Source organism: Pteronotus mesoamericanus, unplaced genomic scaffold, assembly GCF_021234165.1.
Source record: "Pteronotus mesoamericanus isolate MK-2021 breed Mesoamerican mustached bat unplaced genomic scaffold, CSHL_Meso_final scaffold_651, whole genome shotgun sequence".
Taxonomy (NCBI): Eukaryota; Metazoa; Chordata; class Mammalia; order Chiroptera; family Mormoopidae; genus Pteronotus; species Pteronotus mesoamericanus.
In genome coordinates this window covers 12,311,685-12,336,034 of record NW_026555325.1, presented here as the reverse complement: position 1 = coordinate 12,336,034, position 24,350 = coordinate 12,311,685, and the positions used below count along the sequence as shown (strand labels likewise).

The 24,350-nt window shown below is 35.1% G+C and overlaps 1 protein-coding gene across 6 annotated transcripts in view; it reads left to right on the top strand.

The window, feature by feature from the left end:
• Positions 1–24,350, top strand: part of ORC4 (origin recognition complex subunit 4) — an 89,463-nt gene that overhangs the window by 1,406 nt on the left and 63,707 nt on the right. The gene's annotated exons all lie outside the window — the stretch shown is intronic.

The window sequence follows — 24,350 nt, the reverse complement described above, 5'->3', positions numbered from 1 at the left end:
ATGGACATTTGGATCGTGTCCCGTTTTAAACAGTTATGAACAGTGTTACTGTTTTTCAACATGTATTTTTATGCGCATAGCATGCAATTTTGTAAAGTAGATTATGCCCAACTTTTCCAAAGTGATACATTAATTTATACTTGCATCAGCAATATATGATAGATCCCTTTTTTCCTAAATCTCACCTACAGTTTGTTTTTTTTTTTGCCAAACTGATGAATATAGTTTTATCTTGTTTTAATTTGCAGTTTCCTGGTTATTAAAAACGCTAAATTTTTTAAAATTTATTGGTTATTTGGATTTTCTCTTTTTTGAGTAGTCTTTAAGTCTTTTGCACAGTTTTTCTATTAGATTGGAGCAGTGTGATAAATATCTCTTGTACAGTTGGAACATTTCTCACTTCTTGGATAACTTTATTTTCATTTTATTTCTTACTGCCTTCTATGTATGCTGTTACTGTCAATATTTGAATTTTATTAGTAATTTTATCTCCAGGAAAGAGTTTCTATACTTGTACTATCTAATACAGTAGCCATACGTAACTGCACGTGCCTGTTGAGCACTTAAAATGTGCCTAATGTTCGAGGAACTAAATTTTTGATTTTGTGTTAATTCAAATTTAAATTTGAAAATCGATACTTGATTCAGTTGTTGGAAAAGCCTTAAGTATATTTGTAACTACTTAGATATGTAAGTTTACTTTTTCAATTGTAAACTTTATAAAAATAAAGATCAAATATTACTGATGACAATTTATCATCTGAATTGTCATGTTCAGTAAATGTAAAACACCAGATTTTTATACCTAAGTAAAAAATATATAATTCAACTTCTTACTATGGTTACATCTTGAAATTCTAAAATTAATTTAAACTTTTTTTTACTGTGGATACTAGAAAATTATACATTTAGGTGGTATTGTATTACAGTTTGGATAGCACAGTTCTCTACCATCATTGTTTAATTACGTGACCCTATATATTTATACTTTCAGTGTTCTTACTTACGGATCTGGATTTTCTTAAGGGATCCTTTTCCTTTTATCTGGTACATTATTTAGATGCAGATGGGCTAATGGGTAATACTCTTATTAATTTTTTGTTTACCTTACAGTGTGTCTATTTCATCTTCAGTCTTGAAGAATGTATTGGGGGTAATAAATTGTAGGATTATGGTGGTTTTTCACCACGTTGACAATAATATCCCACTGTTGTTTGCTTCCCATTATTGATTTTGGAAGTCGCCTGTCAGTCTAAAATCTTGCTGTTTTGAAACAAGTCTGCTTTTAAAAATGTTTCTTTGGTTTTAGATTTTCTGCAATTTATTCATGATGTTTTTGTGTGGAATTCTTTTTCCTGTTTTGGGTTCACTGGAATTTGTAATTCTGTGGATCAGAATTTAAAGGAATGTATCACCTATATTTATTCTTAGAGTTTCTAACTGCTTGCTAAATTACAGTTGTGGCTTTTATTAGCATAGCAGTCATAGTTAAATTTTTTGTCTGTGACTGATAGTTACAGTGCCTGATTTTCTACACTAATTACAATTTCTGAATTTTGTTTCTGCCGTTTTGTTTTTTCTTGTGTGCTTGTGTGTTGGGTTTTTGTATGTGAAAAATTTAAAAAAATAGGAATAGTGTATAAATTACAGGAAAATGGTATCTTTCTTAGGAAGGTATGTTTTTCTAGGACAGATGTTTACGGAATGTTACCAGTCCCAAATCAGTTCATGTTCAGGATTTTGGATTCCTTCTATTATACAAGTCACATGAGTTCTCTTTACTTCCAATGCTCCCTATACTGGTGATGTTTCCCGTAAGAGCTCAACTTAAATTGGGTGATAGTTTATCTGAGTCCCCATGTTTGGTAGGTCTGGTGCTTTGGGTTTTTTTCCCCCCTATTCAGCAAAGCCACCAGAAGCTCAGTCTTTCTTTCTGTTTCTCCACCTTTTCTTCTGGATAGGTAAAACGCCTCAGGAAAAAGTGATTGTTGTATGGTTTATTTCTCTGATTGACATTCGCCTAGATTTTGGCATGGATTTTCTAGCTGCCTTACTTCTTTGATTTTTATTGTAAAAGTTTTTTGTTGACTTCAGCAGGAATGTGGATCCAGTCTGCCTTTAAACCTAAATAAAACCCTTGTCCTCTTCCTTTTGTTTTTAAATTTTGAAATTGATTTCAAGATCATTCTGCTTTTAGCCAAAATTCTGTTTTAAGTTGGTCATACATTAGTTTTAAATTTTTAAAATTCAGTTGGCTTCCACAACATAAAAAGCCAAATTAATTAAAATTTAGAAAATGTTTTCACACAATTTTTTCTTTTTGTTTTTAAGTTAACAGTTTTAGAAGGGAAAGAACATATGCTTGAAGTATCAACTACTTTTACATGGTTTATTATTAAAAACAGCTCACACCTATTTATTACAACTTTGGTTCTCCAGAATCTTGCTCACTAGAGTTGGCTATATGGTGGACCAAAATGCTAGGGCCTTTATCCCTTCATCTTGCTTAGGCCTAGGAAGGGTGTAATGTTGGACAAGATGGCTATTTCCCTAGCCTAGGAGGAAACACTTAAAACTTTTTTTGGAAGAATCTTTTGCTTTTACCTCCATTCTGAATAACATCCTACATTGCTACTTCTTGATTTGTTTCATCTTAGGCATTATCTTTTCATTTCTCACTGTGGATGATATAAATTTAGCTTTTATTCCACAAACAACCCCAGCCACCCCCCCATCATTAGTTTTTGGTGGATAACCATCACTATATAGTTTCTCAATTTTATCATTAACTAATTTCCAAGCTCCCTCCTGGTTGTCATCATATCCTCTCCATTGATTCAGAAGTATCAATTATTTTTATCTGTTTAACAATGATTCAGAAATTTCTTCTGGAATGTTATGCTCCCCAGGCTAGACCAGTTGCTTAATAAAGTTTTCTTTCATGAAACTTCTATCCTATGATTGATTCTCTGTTTTCTGAATCCCTTGTAATTCTTTGTCTTGTATACATCTTCATTTTGTTTGGTCACAAGTTTCCAGTAGCTATCTGAAAGACAAATGTTTTGAGGCATTATGTTCCTGTAAATGTCTGCACTTTACTGTGACTGTAGTTTGGGTATGGAATTCTAATTTGGGAATGTTTTTCTTCAGCATTTGAAGGAATTCTTAGTATATGATATAAAATGAAGCTGTTCTAATTTTCAACACTTTGCATTTCTCTTTTCTCTCCCTGTAAAATTTTCTGTAGTCTTTTTGTTTGAAGCTTATAGAATCTTCTCTTTATTGTACCCAGTATTCTGAAATGTCACAGAGATGTGCAATGACTTACTGTGAGTCTATACGTATCCATTTTGTTGGGCATTCCATGGAATCCTTCATTTTGGTAACTTGTAGACCTCAGCTTTGAGAAAGTTTGTGATACTTTGTGTAATTTCCTTGCCTCTTTGTTTTTTGTTCTGCAAGTACAATTAGACATTGTCCTCCTGGACCTATTCTCTTTCTCCTATTTTTAATGTATTTCCAATCTTATGCTTTACTCTTTCTGGGAAATTGATTTTTTAGAAATGTTTAAGACTTTAATTTCTGCTCTCATATTCTCTTATTTACAAAAGCTCTTTTGATCTCTGATTTTTTTCACATCATGGTGTTTTGGTTTTGTTGTTACGGATTTAATTAAAGTTCTCATTTGAAATTTATTTCTCTCTGCTTACTGTGTTTTCTCTAAAGTTTTTTTTTTTTTTTTTTTGTTAGTATGTTTTGGATTCTTTCATTTTAGAGGTTTTCCTTAGCTATCTTAATATCCTTGGTTGTATGTTCAAATTTTCATAAGAGTCAGCAGAAAGACTCCAGGCTTTTGTGAACTTGGCTGGGGCTTGCTAGCTCTTGATGGTTCTCATTGGAGAAAGATTTGGCTGGAGCATATTTTGGGGGTAAAAGCCCTGATTTGCTTTTCTTTAAGTATTTGGAAGCCTTTTCTACTGTGTTAATAAGAATCCAAGGATTTTTCAGTCTCCTCTAAATCACTGGTTCTAGGATGTAACAATATGACTCCTCCCCCCGCCCCCACAAGGGATATTTAGCTATGTTTAAAAACATACTTGATTATCAAGAGTGGGTTGCTACTAAAAACTGATAGATAGGAGCTGAAGGTGCTGTTGAACATTCTACAGTGCACAAGACAACCACCTACAACACAGAGTTCAAAAATATCAGCAAATACCCTGCTCCAAGGTACAATCCTGATTGTCAAGTGAAAGCAGAGAACTCAGGAATCTCAATATTCAATTTTTTTCCATCTATGATACTCTCACCTTCTACTGTACTGGGTATCCCCTAGGGTAGAGTTCTTCTATATTACCTTTTATAAAACCTCTTATCTTTTGATGGAGTGGAATAGGGGCTTTCACTTCATTTTAATTATTTTAGTACTTCAGGTCTTTTGGAAATGGCTTTGTAAATGAATTCCAGCCCAAATTAAAACACTGGTTATTAAATGACCAGGATGTTATGTATTTGGTCTTTTTAGACAGGATTGGCTGATGGGACTTGAATAGGTTTGTACATTTTACTAAATGCTTACATAGAAAAATAATATGTGTTAAGATTATAAACCTGGGAGGTGGGTGCAATCTAGAAGCGAAAGTTGTTCCCCATCATTTTATTTTAGTTTTACTCCTCCTTTTCACTCCAAATTAAGCCCTCCGTGCCTACATTCAAACAAGCATGTGTTGGGGTTGCTAGTTGTTCCTAATTTCTTTTCCCCTTGATCTCACATTATTCTCCCAGTGTTCTTCCTCACCTCCAGTGAAAACAACAAAATTTTAGTCTTTTCGTTGCATCCTTGATGGGTATGGGAATTGAGATTAAATACGAAGTTTTGGGGAGAGTCTCGGCAAGATTAAAGTTCTAAGGTGATGGCTTTTCTTTTGGAACGCACATGCACATTTTTACTTTTTTCTCATGTGCTTTCACTTTTCTACCATTTATAAAAACACATTTTTAATATAGATGACCCAGGAATGTCAACTTACGTTGCTCTCTTAAAATAATCACTTCTAGGTTTGTATGTCTCAGTCAACTTACATTATAATGAGTAAATATGAAAAAAAAATTTCTTCTAAAAGCTGGGTTCAGGCAGCAGCCTTTAGACTTCAGTTGTTCAGATCATGTTTGATGCGTTATAGTGTGACTATGATGCAACATCTTGTGGGTATCATAGTTTTAGTTAGCACTGATAGCTGTTTAGACAAATTATACATTATTTTATTTAAATGTGCAAGAAAATTATTTTTTAAAGTCACAAAAGAAGACAATATATATTCAGTGTAAAAGTGATAAAAATGGTAATCATATATACTTCTTACACCTGAAAATAATTCTCTTAAGATGTTGATGTATATAATTTTAATCTTTACCTATATTTCTGTGCATTTATTAACAGGACTGGATCATAGAGTTTTGTCATAATAAAATAAATAATTTGTAGCTAACATCCTTCCATTACATTAAATACTCTTATGAAATAATACTGTTTATTTGCTTTATGTTACAGAAATTTTCTGCCAACCTCTGGTAGTTAATGTTCTTAAATAGTGCCGTGATCAGTGTTGAGAAAGTAAAATACGATTTTCTTTATGCTATGTATAAATGTTTTTGAAGCATCTGATTTCTTTAAAATCATTAACACAGATAAATTAGTTTAAAATTGTTTTAAAGTAGCTAACATTTCCCTTAGAATTACCATCCATTGTTTTGCAAACATTCCTGTAGGGTCACAATCAGCTAACACAGATTTTGCCCATACATTTTATTTTACAGAGATTTTTACTTCACTTTATAGTTTGTCTAACTGAGTTAAAACTGACTGCCTTTGTGCTTACATTTCATTTTCACAAGTCTTTCAAAAGCTTGTGTTCTCACCTGTTTTTTTTTCCACAATTATTTTTAAGAGAGTAAAGAGTTTTGAGTCTAGATTTATGCAGGAATGTCAGGATCATCATAGTTGACTGCAGGGAAGAGGAAAAATTGTGACTTTGATTTTTCCTCCCTTTTTTTTTGTTAATTTATTATTCGTAGACATTTTAGAGCAGTTTTTGATTTATAGGAAAATTGAGTGAAGAATAAAAATATACTGAATTTCTTTTATATGTCTCATCTGTCCCAGCTCCTTTACCATTACCCCAGTTTCCCTTATTAATTGATATCTTGCCTTAGTGTGGTACATTTATTACAGTCGATGAACCCAGTATTCATAAATTGTTATTAATGGAAGTGAATATTGCGGATAAGTTTCACTCTTTGAGTTGTACATTGTGGTATTTTTAAAAGTGCGTAGTGACATATCCACCTTGACACTATCGTACAGAATAGTTTAACTGCCCTGCAAGTTCCCTATGCTCTACTCTCTCCTTCCCTGGAACTCTTGGCAGTCACTGATCTTTTCACTATTTCTGTTGTTTTGCGTTTTCCAAACTCATACAGTTGAAATCATACAATGTTTACCTTTTTCAGATTGGCTTTTTCCCTTATCACTATACATCTAAGGTTTCTTGTGTTTTCATGGCCTGATAGTTCCTTTTTTTTTTTTTTTTTTTTGCGCTCAATAATTCATCTTATATGTGTACCACAGTTTATCCATTTAGCTATTGAAGGACATGCTGGTTGTTTCCAAATTTGGGAAACTGAATGAAATTGTTATAATTATTTGGGTTTAGGTCTTTGTGTATACATAAGTATTGAACTCATTTGGGTAAATGCCAACGTGCATAATTGTTATTGTATAATGAGAATGTGTATAGATTTGTAAGTAACTGCCAGGCTGTCTTCCAAAGTAGTGAATCAGTTCTTGTTATTCCATGTCCTCACCAGTATTTATTGTTGTCATTGTTTTGGATTTAGCCACTTTGATGGGTGTGGAATGATATATAATTGTCATTTCAATATGCGATTCCCTAGTGACATATGCTGTTGACAATCTTTTCATATGCTACTTTGTCATCCATATTTCCCATTTCATGAGGTATCTGTTTGGACCTTTTGCTTATTTTTAACTGGGTTGCTTATTGCCATATATTTGTTGAGGTTGAAGAGTTTTTCTGTATATTTTGGATACAAGTCATTTTCGTCAGATATGTTTTCTCCAGATATTTTTTTTGCTAGACTGTGGTTTGACTTCATTCTCTTAACAGTATCTTTTGCAGAGGAGAAGTAATTAATTTAAATAAAGTCCAATTTATTTTTTTTCTTCCCTGGATCATAGTTTTGGTGTGGTATTGTTACAGAACAGTCAGTGGAGTTCTGCCTGCTAGCAGAAAAACTCTGGAGTCATACGTTTGGTGAAAAAGGAAACGAGTTGTTTATTTAAAGGTTATACAGTTTAGGAATAACGGCAGGTTTCTGCCTCAGAGCTCTGGTCCCCAAAACACCCAAAGAAAAATAACCCTGTCACCCTCTGCCAGGCCAGGCCAGTTCAAAGATGAGCCTGGAATCCTTTCTCTCCCATGTAAAAAGTACCATCCTTTGGGAAATGCGCATGGCTGTAGCATGCTCATCTAGACTGCTTGACAGATTTGCAGTTGCGGTTTGGCTTCAGGCGTCCTTTGCGTTCTGTGCAGGCAGGCTGGAGTCCCACTTGTGGCATGCTGCTCCTATCCTCCAGCCCTTGGCTCACTGGTACACCTGTGTACCTGGCCAGGTAGTCCTCCAGCCCTTGGCTCACTGGTACACCTGTGTACCTGGCCAGGTAGACCCACACAGCACTAGTGCTGCTGCTGCGTTTTACTCGAGGAGGGACGCTGGGGAGCTCCCAGTCCATGCATCCTCCAGGACCTACTGCAGCTAACCTGGCTAACAAGGGAAGGGGAAAGAGCACATGTTTCCCACCCTGGGCCCTGTTTTTAAAGTCACTGCCAAGAAACCCATGCGTGACAGGTCATCTGGCTTTTCAGCTAGTGTGAGCTAATGTCCACCCTGTTTATCAGCTGCATGCACAATGTCTCTGTCCTTCTTGTAGCCACCATTTTCCAAAAGGGGGCAGGAGTTTCCCAGTTATGTACGGGGGCACAATCGTCTGGCATCTGTGGGGCAGCCAGTTCCTACTGCCCCCACAGGCTCTGTGCAGCCTGTGTCATGAGCTGCTCAGCTGTTGAGGCAACACATGCTCGTTCCCTGGCTTGTTGCAGGGATATCCAGCCCACAGCCAATGGACCTCATGTGGCCCAGGATGACTGTGAGTGCAACCCAACACAAAATCGTAAATATACTGAAAACCTTTTTTTGCTCATCAGTTTTCCTTAGTGTTTGTGTATTTATTGTGTGGCCGAAGACAACACTGCTTCTTCCAGTGTGGCCTAGAGATGCCAAAAGGTTGGGCACCCCTGACAGTTTCCCTGAAGCATGACAGCCTGTCCAACCCCAGCTACATTTTCAACCCCTGACTGCCTTTAGGCAACCCCTCCCTTCTTGGAAGGGAGGTGCTGGCTCTCCTGCCACTTCTGGGGTCCCCACTGTGTTACACAGTATCTAAAAATTCATCGCCAAACCTGAAGTCATGTACAGTTTTTTCTATATTCCTTTTTAGAATTCTTGTAGTTTTGCATTTTACATATATGTGTATGATCCATATTTCTTTCTTATTCTGTTGATGTTACAGATTATTGTAGTTGCTTTAGATATCTTGAATGAGCCTTAAATCTTGGAATAAATTCCACTTGTTCTTTGTGAATAATTCTTTTTATATATTGCGCAATTAAATTTGATAATATTTTGTTGAGAATTTTTGCCTTTGTATTCATGGGAAATATTGATGTTTAGTTTTCTTGTAATGTTTGGTCTGGTTTTTATAAGGGTAATGTAGTATCAGAGAAGGACTTAGACTGTATTCCTTCAGTTTTTATTTTCTGGTTGTGAATCGAAACCTATTTGGATAATTTCTTCTTGGAGAAGTTTCGTTACAGTGTGTCTTTCAAAGAATTGCTCTATTTCACGTATGTCGAATTTGTGGGCATAGAGTTCATAATTTTCCCTTATTATTTTAATGTCCAGGGGAACAGTAGTGAGAGTCCTGCTTTCATTTCTATTATTAATCATTTCTGGTGTTATTTGTGCCTCTCTTTTTTAATGTTTTATTCTTAGATAGCCTGGCTTGAGATTTATCAGTTTTAAAAGTAGGCTGAACCACTTTTTCCTGATTGATTTTTTTATTGATTTCTTGTTTTCAGTTTCATTGATCTCTCCTTTGCTTTTTATGCTTTCTTACTTTGGGCTTAATTTGTTTTGTTTTTTTTCCTAGGTAACTAAGTAGAAACTTAGATTTTTAATTTTGCATCTTTTTTTGTTCTAATATATATATTCAGTGCTATAAATATTCCTTTATAGACTACTTTTGCTGCATCTTACACAGTTGGTAAGTTCTATATTCATTTTGTTTATTTTATTTACAATTCTTTATTTGATTTTTCTCCTTTGATCCATGTGTTATTTAGAAGTGTGTTGTTTAAGCCTTGTAGTGTGGAATTTTCTAGCTATTTTTCTGTCTTTTTTTTTTTTTTTTTAATGTCTCACCTGAGGACATGCTTACCGATTTTAGAGGCGGGGAAGGGAGGGGAAAGGGTAGTAGGGGAAACATCAGTGTGAGAAAGAAACATTGATTGGTTGCTTCTCTCACATGCCCTGAAAGAGAACCGAACTGGCAACGTAGGTGTGGGCTCTGTCCAGGAATCAAACCTGTGACCTTTAGGTTTATGGAACACTGTACCAACCAACTGAGCCATACCTACCAGGGCACTAGCTATTTCTCTGTTTATTTCTACTTTAATTCCATCTTGGTGTTAGAGCATACTTTATATGATTTCTATTTTTTCCAAATGAAGTTATGTTTTGTGGCCCAGACTGTGATCTTTCTTGGTGAATGTGCCGTGTGAGCTTGAAAAGAATCAATATTTTGCTCTTCTTCGATACAGTATTCTATAATGTCAATTAGATTCTTTTGACTCGTAATCCTATCCAATTCAAGTATGTCCTTACTGATTTTCTGTCAATTACTGTTAGAGATATATTGATGCCTCCCAAGTATAAAGTGAATTCATCAATTTCTTCTTGTAGTTCTATCAATTTTTCTCTTTTATATTTTGACCTCTTGTTAGGCACTCACGCATTAAGAATTGTTATGTCTTACTGGAGAATTCACTCCTTTATCATTATGTAATGCCCTCTTTATTCCTAATGCTTCTTGCTCTGAAATGTGTTCGATCTAAAATTATATATCGTTTCTTCAACTTTCTTTTGATTAGTGTATAACTCTCTCCATCCATGTACTTTAATCTATGTTTTTATATTTAAAGTGGATAGCTTGTAGACAACACATACTTGGGTCTTGTTTTTTTACCTACTCTAACAGGTTTTGTTTATTAATTGATATATTTAGACCATTGACTTTTAAAGACCGACATAGCTGGATTAATAGCTGTCACATTTACTGCTGTTTTCTCTTTGTTCCTTTTGTTTGTTATCTTCCACTCTTCTGCCTTCTTTGGCTTTAATCAGTCACGTTCTATTCAGTTTTTTTCCCTCCCTCAGTCCGTAACAACACTTCTTTAAAGAAGAAAACAGTAAATTTTGCTTAGTGATTGCTATAGAGTTTTAGTGTTTCCAGTGTACATTTATGAACAGTCCAAGTCTACTTCCAGATAGCGCTATACTTATTTTACAGGTAGTACAAGTATCACGTAACAGACTATTGCGAACTCTAGTAATGTATGTGTACCATTATCGTGTGTTAGTTCCATTAACTACAACCTCACCTACTGTGACTGTTGTCTTCACTAAAACAAAAGAAACATTTTACTTTTGTATGCCATAGTGGTATTTCATTTCACCTTTTTTTTCAAATTTAGTTTTAATAGAAAAGATCTACATTTTAAAGAGATTTATTCTGTTGTTTTTTCTAAGCTATTTTGTATTAACACTAGAATATCACTTAACGATTTTGCTACTTTTCAGTGATAGTTAAGACAGAAGAGCATTAAACAGTGAAACTTTTCAGGTTACTGCATTCCTGTAGTAGAGCTTCAACTATAAAAGTTTTTGTTACTCTTTTCCAGTGTTATTAATAAAGGTTATATTAGATGCACATAATAAAGTCAGATGGCCTGCATCTTTTATCTAGATACTGGAACTGTTTAAATCCTATTTTACTTTTTTTTTTTTAATGTTTGGTTAAAAAATAAATTCCAGCCTACTTGGGGCTACAGCTATTTTGGTGCACAGTTTTGAGCACCCTTTCTAGTTATTTTGTGATGACTGATTTGTTCAGGCTTTATGGGTCTACTTTTCTTACTATTATTTATTTTATTAATCATTATCCACTTTATGCCTTGCTCTTTATTCTTTGTTATAAACTCTTGGTTTCTTTTGTTCCTTTTATAGCTTTACAAGTTAAATGTTGCAAATTGCATTTCTCTGTTCTTCTTTTATCAGTTGGTTAGTTGGTTTAATACTAAATAGTTCTGTATCCCATTCCAGCGATGTTTGGTGTGTGTGGGTTCTTCACCCACCAAGCATTTCTGGAAACAAGTGAGTGTCCTAAGTCTAACTGAATTCTTAAATTGTTCAGTTGGAGATAGCATGAGATTCCACAAGTTAAGGGCTCAGTTCTACAAGACTGCCTCTCCCTTAAGACACAAGTTGCAAGTTAAGATTTGTCACCTGTGCTTCAGGCTAACCTGCTATAGAGCAGAGGTTTAAACTGCCCGCTCCTTGAGTTCAATTAATTTGCTAGGCTGGCTCATGGAATTCAGAGAAACAGTTTATTTACTAGACTACCAGCTTATCATAAAAAGATGTAACCCAGGATCAACCAGATGAAAGAGATGCATAGGGCAGAGGGTGTGGTGAAGGGCCATGGAGCTTCTATACCCTCTCAGGATGCCACTGCCCAATATCTCTTCCACCTCTTCACCAAACCCAGATGTTCTTCAGACCCTTCGTAATTTTTATGGAGACTTCATACAGGGCGTGACTAGTCATTAATTCTCAAGAGAATTGGGGGCAGGGCTGAAAATTCTGAGTTTCTAATCATGAGTTGCTTTTTCCCATGACCAGTCCTCATCCAGACCTATCTACAAGCCCACAGAGAGTCACCTCATTAGAACAAAAGACACTGCTGTCATCCAGGAAATAATAAGGGTTTCAGGAGTTTTCTGTTAGGTATCAGGGCCAGAAGGCAGTATATATTTTTTATTCTTTCAACAAATACAATCATTCACGCTTAACAATAGGGATATATTCTGAGAAATGTGTCATGAGGTGATTACATTGCTGTGCTAACATCATAGGTACACTTACACAAACCTAGGTGATATTGTTGGTGGAATTGGGCTTTTCCACATGATCACAAGGAAAGCATTCCAAAGACCCACTGATTAGAGATTGTGGGGTGCAGTGGCAAGATGGTTTATTGGTGTGGAAATAGAAGCTGCCCCCTGAGTTTCAATGTCCTTTCTCCCTTTGTCTTGCCATGGAAAAAGTCCCAACTGTTTCCCCAGCAAGGCCAAGACAAAAAGCCGGTGCCCTGAGCTCAGGCTCCATCTTAAAGTACAGTGCAGTCTACCATCTAGCTAGCTTAGTGTGTGTTCCCAACTCAGTCCATTGCTGTGCTGCGGTATTCGGGCTCTGCAAAGTGGTCTCTGTCCCTATCCACTTAGCTTCTTACAGGTTGCTCTCCATTCAGGTTCCCTTCCTGGAGCCTGCATGTGGAGCCTACACAGCCATGGGCCATGCAACTGCTAGAGCCACATGGTCACATGCTCCCAGTCAAGAGAGCACACAAATGAACAAAGGCTAGTGTATCACTGGTGGGCAAGACAGAGAGAGCTTAGTGCTTTTGGAGTCCACGCTATCTTCTGTGAGCCCAGTAACTGCTAGACCCACATCATTGGTTGCCCCTGAGCGAGAGAATACATCACAGGGTAGGCAAGAGCTTCTTCGATGCCCTGGGATTATATTCGCTTGGATGTGGGACAGAGCAGGTACTCTTTGAAAAAGAACCGGTCAACTTTCCGAACTTTTGCAGGCTTTCGGTAGGTTTACACATGCCTAGTCAGAGCAACAGGCTTCTTTGGTCTAGCACCTCCCCCTGCGCCCTTCCATCAGTCTTATACTGGATTGGGGAATTTTGGAGTGGTAATTCCCTTGGTAGAGCAAGTAGGCTCCTGCCTTTCATTTCATTAAACTGAATGTTTAATTTCCTTTGCTCTCTTTGCTTTGTTGAGTATAGCAGTATAGCCTGCTATATATATACCTAGGCTGTATTATATAGCCTGTTGCTCCTAGGCTACAAACCTACACAGCTTGTTACTATCCTGAATACTGTAGGCAGTTCTGACGCAATAGTAAGCATTTTACGTATCTAAACATATCTAAATATAGAAAAGGTACAGAAAAATATGATATAAAAGAAAAAGCAGTATACCTATATAAAGTAATTACCATAAATGGAGCCTGCAGAATTGGAAGTTGCTCTGGGTTAAGTGAGTAAAGTGATGTGTGAACATGAAGTCCTACAGCATTACTCCACACTACTGTAGACTTTATAAACACTGTGCACTTAGATTACACTAAATTTATAAAACAGTACAAGATTCAAAGCACATGAGAAAATGGTACAATCAAGAAGTGTAAACATGAGAGGTTTAAACCAACCACTGGTGTAACATGGCATACCGTTTTATAGTGAACTTTTATAAGTAGAAAGAGTACACTCAAATAACAATAAAAGGTATAGTAAATACTCAAACCAGTAACAGTTTACTTATGGTCATCTAGTATTATGTACTTTACATTACTGTATATGTTATACATTGGTACTACTGGTAGCACAGTAGGTTTGTTTACATCATCATCACCATAAGCTTGAGAGTAATGTGTTGCACTCTGACATTACTACAACTATGACAGTGCTTGGCAATAAGAATTTTTTATCTCCATTATAATTTTTTGAGACCAGTAATATGTGTGATCTGTTGTTGACCAGAACATTACTATGCAGTACATGACTGTAGTGTTTTTCTCTAAATTTTATTTTCGTCACATCTAGATTTTGTGATTTGGGTAGGGTAGAAAAAATGTACAATATTCATTATTCTTTCTTCTTTTTTCCTCATCCAAGGACGAGGGGTTTTTGTTTGTTTGTTTTTTGTTTAGTTTTTCATTACTTTTAGGGAGAGAGGGAAGCATGGACTGGTTGCCTCTTCTACGCACCCAGACTGGGGATCGAATAAGCAACCTATTACGTGCCCTGACAGGGAACGGAGCCCACAAACTTTATTATGGGATGATGCTCCAACCTACTGAGCCACACTGGCCAAGGTGATTCTTAATTTCAATAATTGGCTTATCAATTTTTTGTGTTTTTTAAACAAATTCTACAGAATGAAGTATTACCCATTGCTGTGCAGCAAATAATTCCAAAACAGCTGCAACCAGTAGTGATGTGAAACAACAAACATTTATTTTCTCACAGTTTCTGTGGTTCAGCAATTCATGAGCTTCTTAGGTGGATGGTTGTGGTTCTTGGTCTTTCATGAGGTAAAAGTCAAGATGTTAACTAGGGTTGCAGTCATTTGAAGGCTTGACAGGAGCTGGAGAACCTGCATCTGAACTGGTTCACTTATGGTTGGCAAGTTACTACTGATTCTTGACAAGAGGCTGCAATATCATATCATATGGACCTCAGTGTTTTCTGACTGTCCTCACTGTATGGCAGGTCACTTCCTTTAGAACTTTTCTCCATGTGGTCCAAAAGAAGTCAAGGCCTGTTCTCAGAAGTTACACTCCATTATTTCCACGATATCCTGTTTGTTACACTGATCAGCTTTATAGTATGACAGGGAATTATTCAAAGACATGAATACCAGAAGATGAGAATCATCTAGGGCATTTTGGAGGCTAGTTAAAATAAAGTAGAAATACAAGTTTTCTTAGGGTGTAATTGATCATGATACCTCCTCTTTTATGACTGCCAGAAAGTTATCTGGGGCACCACCTCCTTCCAGACCTCATTGCCTGCTCTAGGTATCTTCTGAAATAGCTCACTTTATGTCGAAAACTATAATTGTAGCCTTCAGCTGGGATAAAGGGAGCTTGCTTAGTATTCAAAATTAGAGATTGGTAAACTCCTTTACCATTCATTTTCCTCATTCATCTTTTTTATGACCTTTCTGCTACTTTAGGTTTTACACTTATTCTGGAGTTCTGCTGAGAACACTTATTTTTTCATAGAAGCATTTTATAAATATTAGATTGTAATCCCACTATTCTAGTTGATTTTAGCCCTTATGCTTGATATCTTTCAGAAATTCTTCAGCATTCTGTTCATTTCAACTTTTTAAATTTTACTGTTGGCATAGAATTATCCTTATTATTGTTGGTTCTTCTGTAATCATTGATATTCTGATGTCGATCAAGGTAAACTGGTGTGCTCAGCTTTCTTAAATAGGAAGACTCTGCTTCAGAGCCAACCCTCTGTCTAGTTTGACTCACTGTTATTTAACCTGTCTTTGTCTAAAGGGAGAAAAGACCATTCATTCCCCCATGTGCTTTCATGTGTGTTTACTTAGGAAAAAAATATGTAAATTGCACTACAGATTCTGTGTTGGAGATCCTGTTTGTTTACCTGCTGCATTTCTTTTCAAGGGAACAATCTGTATATTATGAGCTAGCTCCCCCTTATTTAAGAATTAGGAAATTGATTGATCAGGCTATATTTGAATTTTTTTTTTTCAATTAGATGACTAAGTTTTCTCTGTAGCCAGTTAACAATACTGGTGTTTTTGTTTACTGTTTTGGTAGAGTTTTGTTTCAGTGAGAGTGGATTTTATTATTTTTCTTTCCTTAATGGTTAAGAAATAGCATTTTCTCAGGACAGAGAATAGTATTTATATAAGAAAAGGTGCATAAAGAATGACATCAGTATAGAAAACAGTGTATTTGAATCTGTTGTTCATAAATGATCATCAGTTAGTTGTCTATGACAGCTTTTTAAGCTTTTCGGGGGGAAAAAGACATGCGGAAAAGGATGGCTTTGTGGCACCTGAGTTCTTAACCTGGATCTACTTGCAATTGGTGTGTAAATTTGCATCTCAGTTTTTTTTCATATGTGAAAATGAGGGAGTTATGTTTGATGATCTTGCTGAAAATAAAAGTAAGTCTATTACTTTTATGAAGACATTTTGAATATTTTATTGCCTTAAAGTCACTGTGATGAACAGCTATTTTGACATACAAGGAGTAACTTAAGCTTTTTTAGTCTTCTGTAGGTTTGGAGTTTGGAAAGGATAAACTTTTCCTCCTATATTACAGGACATTATAGAAGAAAAAATTCTAAGCTATCTCTTAAAAGCAAAAAAAATTAGCAGTCTGTCCCCTAAAATATGTCCGAGTATTTTAAGATCTTACTACAGTAAGTGTTTAAACTCAAATATCTGTCATGGTAGAATTACCTAAGCATGCTGATGAGGAAGGGTGTAGTAAACACAAATGGAGAACATAATTTCTTTCGCCTTAATATTCAGATTGTAGGAATTTGGCCTCCTAATGTTCCCTGCACAAGCTGAAGAGTCGCATTAGAAACAACATACTATGAATGTTTTTAGGGAAAATTCTAAGATTTTGGTTCACATGGATACTTTTTAGAAATTCTCAGAGGTTTCTCTCTAAGGCAATGCTATTTTCAACTTTTTCTTCCAAAAATATTTTCATTAACATTTGCTAATTAATTCACTGGGGTTGTAGCATATCATATTTACATTTACACAAATTCAGCTATATAAGTATGTCAAATGAAAAAATAATTTAAATATCAGTAAGGGTTCTATTCATTATTATTCTGAAATAAACATATGCCCTTGAGTAATTGCTCTTGAAAGAAAGTACAATACTGCATGAGTTCAGGGCTTTTCAAAGAAAATTTGTCTACATGTACCTTCATCTTCCTCACTAACTGTAGTTCCCAGGTCTTAAATTTTGGGTCCCCTGTATGATATCCTCCTCCCACAAAAAATGATGTTTTTGTTGATTCAGGTCTTTGTTGCCTTTACATGTAAACACATTAGCTTTGATTCACAAAATTAACTCCTCCTTCTATTCAGCATGTTTCTAATCACATTCCATGGGCTCAGAGAAAGTAGACTATTATTGGCCAGTATAATATTTAAGATATAGTTATAAAGTGAGTCAGTGCCAGTAAATTGATGTAATGCATTTCAAAAGCAGAAAGGAATTTTAGATTGTTTGCTAACTGTGTTTCTTCTTTCAGTAGCCTGTATAATTCAGAAGTAAATATATTTTTTAGTCATGTGTTTTAAAGAGTCTGTTCCAGTATTCTTTTTATTCATTCTTTTATACTAATACAAAATTGATGCTTCTCATCATTTACAGGGGATATTCCATGATTAACAATCATAAAATACTGTAGTAATTTATAAATGTTTTCTGATAATTTCATGTTATAAACTTAGGATTTTTCTCATTGAACGTGTTTACTTATTTTGTGACTGTTAGCCAACCATGTTAAAAACAGCTCTGGGCATATTCATTAATACTAGGATTCTAATTGGTACAAATACAGTGGTCTGTTCAGTCAATAACAGACTATATTACAGTGGTCACATAAGATTATAATGTATCAAGAAAATTCACATCACATGGTGACATCCTTGCTGCCATGATGTCGAAGTGTAACACTTCATTCAGGTCTTTATGGTGATGCTTATATAGGGAAACCTACTGTTACAACTTATATAAAAGTATAGCATATACAATTATTACAGTACATACTACTTGATAATTAATGATTACGTTATTGACTTATCTATTTACTATGCAGTTCATTATTTCAGAGTGTACTCTTTCTACTGATTAAAAAAATTGCTATAAAATGGTATGTTGCATTACTCCTACAGAAGCCCATTTATCTGCTGTTTACTACTTCTCTTGATTGCATCATTTTCTCTTGTGCTTGATTTAATTCATATTTTCTTCCTCATGGCCCCTAAGCATGTAAAATCCACTGCTAATGCCAGTATCAGGCCACTTTGAATGACTGGCCTGGAAACAGCATTAAAAGTGGTAAAGGACATAAATGAAAAATCGGTTATGGTTATTGCTCGCTAGCCGAATATGTCCCATTCCACCATAGCTACCATCTTGAACAAGAACAAAGTGATGGAAGCTATTAAAGTATGTGCTTCGTTGGAGACAACAAGACTAACAAAAATTCATGAAGGACCCACATCAGACATGGAGAAACTTTAAAACCAGACTTAGAAAAGTACCCCTCCTAGCACCACGGCAGTGGAGGCCAAAGCAAAGTTTGTTTCAATGTTGAAAGAAAAGGCTGAACCCAACTCAGTGCTGAATTTACTGCTAGCTCTGGGTGGTTTAAACAACTCAAGAATTGTTATTCAGTATATAACATGAAAGTGAGTGTAAGTCTGTGAGTGCTGATGTAAAAACAGCTGAAGAGTTTTTGTAAACTCTGGATAGAAAATTACTTGCCAGAGCAAATATTCAATAAGATTGAAACATCCCTATCCTGGAAACAGATGCCTGAAAGGACTTTTATCCGTAAGGAGGCCAAGTCAATGCAAGGTTTCAAGGCTTTTAAGAACAGGATAACAGTATTGCCGGGTACCCGTGCTGCAGCCTGCAAATTCAAACCATCCACAGAATATTTATTATTTAGCTGAGGCACTTGGTTCTTTTTCTCAAACACCTAACCCACTAATTCCATTTTTGGTTTTTCTCTTTACCGTAGTAATAGGAAAAATAAGATATATATAAATAGATTGTATGTGAGTATATGTGTACTGATATATGTACATCTATGTATGAATAAATATGTCTAGTTTTTCCTGCTTTTTTTTAACTGACAAATACTATGAAGCAGTTTGTAGAGGATCCATTTTGGAAAATCTCTGTGCACATTCATACTAATAGTGATATTGCTTGCATGCAGTTTTCAGAATTTAACCAAATAAAAGTTGCAGGAATTGCTGAACTTTGAACTTTAAGATGATTTTTATAAAATATCCTAATCTAAAGTTTTAAAAAATGTCTTTTTTTTATGCTGCATATTTTAATTTTAAACAGTATTGTCTTCCAGTTACTAACAAGGAAGAAGTTAGCAGTCCTATCTTTTTGTATAATTAGTTTTGCATTGTCAAGATTTATGTTTACCTCCTGTTCTGTAACTATAAATTTTATAGTTGTTTAGTTTTAATATTTTATTTAATGGAATTTAAAGCTTGCCACCACACCACATTGTGTATGTGTGTGTGTGCATGCGCGTGCACGAGCGTAATCATAAAATTTGCTGGATGTCATGATTGAGTTCCCCCAACAAAGCCTTATTTTTCTCTATCTACTAATTCTATTCTACACTGAAGAGGCTGTTAACTTTACATGTGAATGAAATCTTTACTACGTATGATTCTTTACACTTTATCTCAGAATTTTGAACATACTGTCTTTTAACATTTAGTTTTTTACCTTGTAGGTATTTTTCTGCCTGGAGGCCTGATTTTTTCTTTATGTTGAAAATTAAACAACTGAATTATGATTGAGTTTTCTTTTCTCCTTATTTGATGTTTTGTGAGAACTTCTGGGCTTTTGAGAGTGGGATGGAAATTGGAAGCTGTACAGAACTTTTCTAGAATTTTCTAGCCTTATATTTCCTTGTAGTGTTAATATGTGCCTCTTTTGTAAGTTATTGCTATGACATTTTTAAAGAATTTTTTATTTTGGCAAAATGCATATAACAAAATTTACCATACACATAACATAAAATTTACAATTTAAATGTACGCTTTAGTGATGTTAAATACATTCACACTATTGTGCTGTCATCATCAGACATCCACCCATATCCAGAACACTTTTCATCTTGTAAAACTAAAATTCTACCCATTAAAAAATAATTCCTTATTCTACCCTGTCCCCCAACCCCTAGCTACCACGATTCTACTTTTTGTGTCTCAAGATTTTTTGCTGTTCTGAGTATTTCATATAAGTGGAATTATAAAGTATTGTCTTTTAGTGACTGTTTTAATTCACTTAGCCTGATGTCCTTAAGCTTTAACTCCTGTGGCGTATGTCAGAATCGCCTCCCTTTTTATGTTGAGTATTTCATTGTATGTATATACTATATTTTGATTGTCCATTCACATATTGGTGGACACTTGGGCTGCTTCCTCCATGTTTCATCAATTGTGAATATTGCTGCTGTGAACATGGGTGCACCGCTATTTCTTTGAGACCTAATTTCAGTTCTTTTCAGTATATAGCCAGAAGTCAAGCAACTGGATTATGTGGTGATTCCATTTTTAATTTTTTGAGGAACTGGCATCCTGTTTCTCATAGCTGCTTTGCCATTTTGTATTTCCACCAAAAATGTACAAGGATTTCACTGTCTCTATATCATACCTCACACTTATTTTCTGTTTTTTTAATAGTAGACACCCTAATGTATGGAGCGGTGTTTCATTGTAGTCTTGATTTGAGTCTCTCTAGTGATTACTTTGTGATATTGAGCATCTTTTCATATGTGTATTTGTATATTGTTTTTGAAGAAATGTCTCTAAATTCTTTGCCCATTTTTGAATTGGGTTGTTTGTTTTTATGTTACAGAGTTCTGGAAGTTCTGTATATATTACGGATTTTAATCCGTCATTAGATAAGTGATTTGCAAATATTTTCTCCCCTCCTGTGGGTTGCCTTTTTACGTTATTAATAGTGTCTTTTAATGCACAAATTTTAAAATTTTTTATTTTTTCTTTTTCCTATACCTTTAGTATCATATCCAGAAAATTTTTGCGTAATCAAATGTTGTGAATTGTTTGCCCTGTTTTCATCTAAGAAATTTATAGTTACAGGTTGTTCCTTTAGGTTTTTGATGCATTTTGAGTTGATTTTTTAAAAAATATCTAGTGTCAGGTAAGGGGCCAACTTCATTTCTTTGCATGTGGATATCCAGATTGCCTAGCATCATTTGTTGAAAAAACTGTCCTTGCCCTATTGAATGGTCTTGACACTCTCGTTATAATCAAATGACCATATATGCTGCGTGTGTGTCTATTTCTGAACTTTCTCTTCTGTTGGTTTATATGTCTGTCTGTAGTCCAGTACCAAGTTGTTTTGATTACTGTAGCTTTGTAATAAGTTTTCAAACCAGAAAGTATTAGTCCTCCAGCTTTGGTGTTTTTGTATTTTGTTCACTTGTTTTTAGTTTTGTTTTTAGAGAGAGGGGAAAGGAAGAAAGAGAGGGAGAGAAACATCACTGTGAGAAAGAAACATGGCTGCCTTATATATGGTGCCCCAACGGGGGACCAAACCTGCAACCGAGGCATGTGCCCTGACCAGTGGGAATGAACCAGCTACCTTTGTTTTTCAGGCCATGCCCAATGAACTGAGCCACTCTGGCAGGGCCAGCTTTGTTTTTTCCCAAGGTTCTTTTTGCTATTCAGAGTCCCTTAAGAGTCCCTATGAATTTTAGGATGTATTTTTCTACTTTTGCAAAAACATCATTTGGATTTTGATAGAGGTTACATTGAATCTGTAGATCATCTTGGGTAATATTGAGTTCTTAACAGTATTTTAAGTCTTTTAGTGTATGAAAACAGGATGTGTTTCCATTAATGTCTTTAGTTTCTTTTAGCAGTGCTTCGTAGTTTTCTTTTCTTTTTTTTTTTTTTTCTCTCTTGTCTTCCCTACAGCTTAGAGGGAGCAAAGAAAGAAGGGAGAGAGAAAGGGAGAGAAACAACAGTGTGACTAAGAAACATTGATGGTTGTCTCTCATGTGCCCTGAGCAGGGACTGGACCCATAGTCTTTTGGTTATGGGAGGATGCACCTGCCAACTGAGCCAAACTGGCCAGGGCTATAGTTTTCATCATATAAGTCAGTCAGTCACCTTCTTGGCTAAGTTAATGCCTAAGTATTTTATTCTACTTGAGTCTATTTTAAATTAATTTTTTTTTTAATTTCCCTTTCATGTTGTTTTGGAAATGCAGCTGAATTTTTTGTGTTGACTTTGTATCCTCCTACTTTGCTGAATTCATTTATTCTAATTTTTTGTGTGTGTGCAGTCTTTAAGGTCTTCTACATACAACATTATATCATCTGCAAACAGACAGTTTTACTTCTCTCGTTCCAATCTGTGTACCTTTAATTCTTTTTCTTGCTTGATTGCTCAGACTAGAACCTCCAATACTGTGTTGGATAGATGGTGGTGCAAGAGGTCATCCTTGCCTTGTTTATGATCACGGAGGGAAAGCTTTCAATTTTTCACCATCATGTTCACTGCAGGTTTTTCATTTGCAGGTTTTATTATGTTGAGGTAGTTTTTCTGTCACTAGTTTGTTTATTGTGTGTGTTTTTTTAATATGAATTTTTTTAATGCTTTTTTTTCATCAGTGAAGATAATTTTGGGGTTTTTTTTTTTTGCCCTTCATTTTGTTAATGTGCTGGATTACTTTGATCAATTTTTGTATGTTCAGCTATCCTTGTATTCTAGGAATAAATCCACCTTGATCGTGGGGTATTCTCTTTTTAATATGCTGCTGAATGTTCTCAAGAGTTTTCACAACCATGTTCACATGAAATATTGGTCTGTAGTTTTGTTGTCATTTATTTGGCTTTAGTATTAGATAATGTTGACCTCAAGAATGAGTTAAGATGTGTTCTCTTCAATTTTTGGAGATGTTTGGAAAGAATTGGTGTTATTTCTTTAAATATTTGGGAGTATTTACCAATGAAACTATCAGGTCCAGGGCTTTTCTTTGTCAGGAGATTTTTTATATTTGATTCAATTTCCTTACTAGTTATAGGTCTATTATTTTTTCTACTGTCTTGTCATGTAGTCCTGGTCGTTTCTACATACTCATTTTATCTAGGTTATCTAATTTGGAAGCATACAGGTTATAGTATTCTTTTATAACTGTCCTGTGGTTCTTTTTTTTTACTTTTCCTTTTTTTTAAATTTTCTTTATTTTTAGAGAGAGGGAAATGAAGAGAGAAAGAGAGAGAGAAACATCAATTGGCTGCCTCTCACGCCCCCAGCCAGGCACCTGGTCCGCAACCCAGGCATATGCCCTTACTGGGAATTGAACTAGCAGCCTTTAAGTTCTCAGGCTGGCACTCAATCCACTGAGCCACACCAGCCAGGGCCCTTTAGTTATTTCTGTAGAATTAGTAGTAATGGTCTCACTATCACTTCTGGTTTTATTATTTTGAATTTCCCCTTTTTTTTTTATTTTTTTAGTGCATTTAGCTATAGATTTATCATTTTGTTTATCTTTTCAACAATCCAACTTTTGGTTTATTGATCCTATTGTTTTTCTTTTCTCTCTTTGTTTATATCTGCTTTGAAATTTATATTTACCACTGCTAGTTTTTGCTTTAGTTTGTTCATTTTCTTGTTCCTTAATAAAATTAGGTTTTTTAAAATATTCTTTTGTTTCTAAGAGTTGATACCTCTAAGTTTCTCCTTTATTAGCACTATATAAGATGCATGCCATGAACATTGTTTTTTCATTAATTTCTAAATAAGTATTTTCTAATTTCTTATTTGAATTCTTCTTTGGTGTATTGGTTTTTAAAGAATGTGTTGTTTAATTTTCACAAATTTGTGAATTAGCTGTTTTCCTTCTCTTATTTTTGACTTTACCCCATTGTTACAGAGATACTTTGTATATTTATCTTTTAAAACCTATTAAGATGTAATTTGTGTTCTAATTATGGTATGTCAATCAAAAATAAGATATAGGTTATAATAAAGAATTAGAAACGTTTATTTGATAGAGGATTACAATTCCAGAGGCACAGATTCAGATAGCTGTCTAAAATGCACTCCTAGGAAGACAAAGAAAGCCAGAATTTATAAAGGCAAAAACCACTACTTGTAAAAAGAAACTTGTCCTACTAGCAGTCTGACGTGATGACTAGTTCAAGAAGGATTGATAAGTGTTATATGGTAAGCCTGAGGTAAGCACTGGCATGCAAATTCCAGTATGGGCTTCTATAGCAATCATAAAAGTCCAAAAGTTCAAACCTCATCTAGGTGTGTATTTGCCTTTCTTCTCTAATGGCCTCCTGACTCCAATTTAGGGCCCCTTAACATTGTTGATTACATTTTCAGATGATTCTGTTTTCAGGTATATCCTGGGAAATGACCTATGTGCGCTTGAGAATGAGTATTATGTTGCTGAGCATAGTGCTCTGAATTTGTGTTATATCTAGTTGCTTTATTGTGTTCTTCAAGTCCTCTATTTTCTTACCTTCTATGTTGTCATTCTTTCCA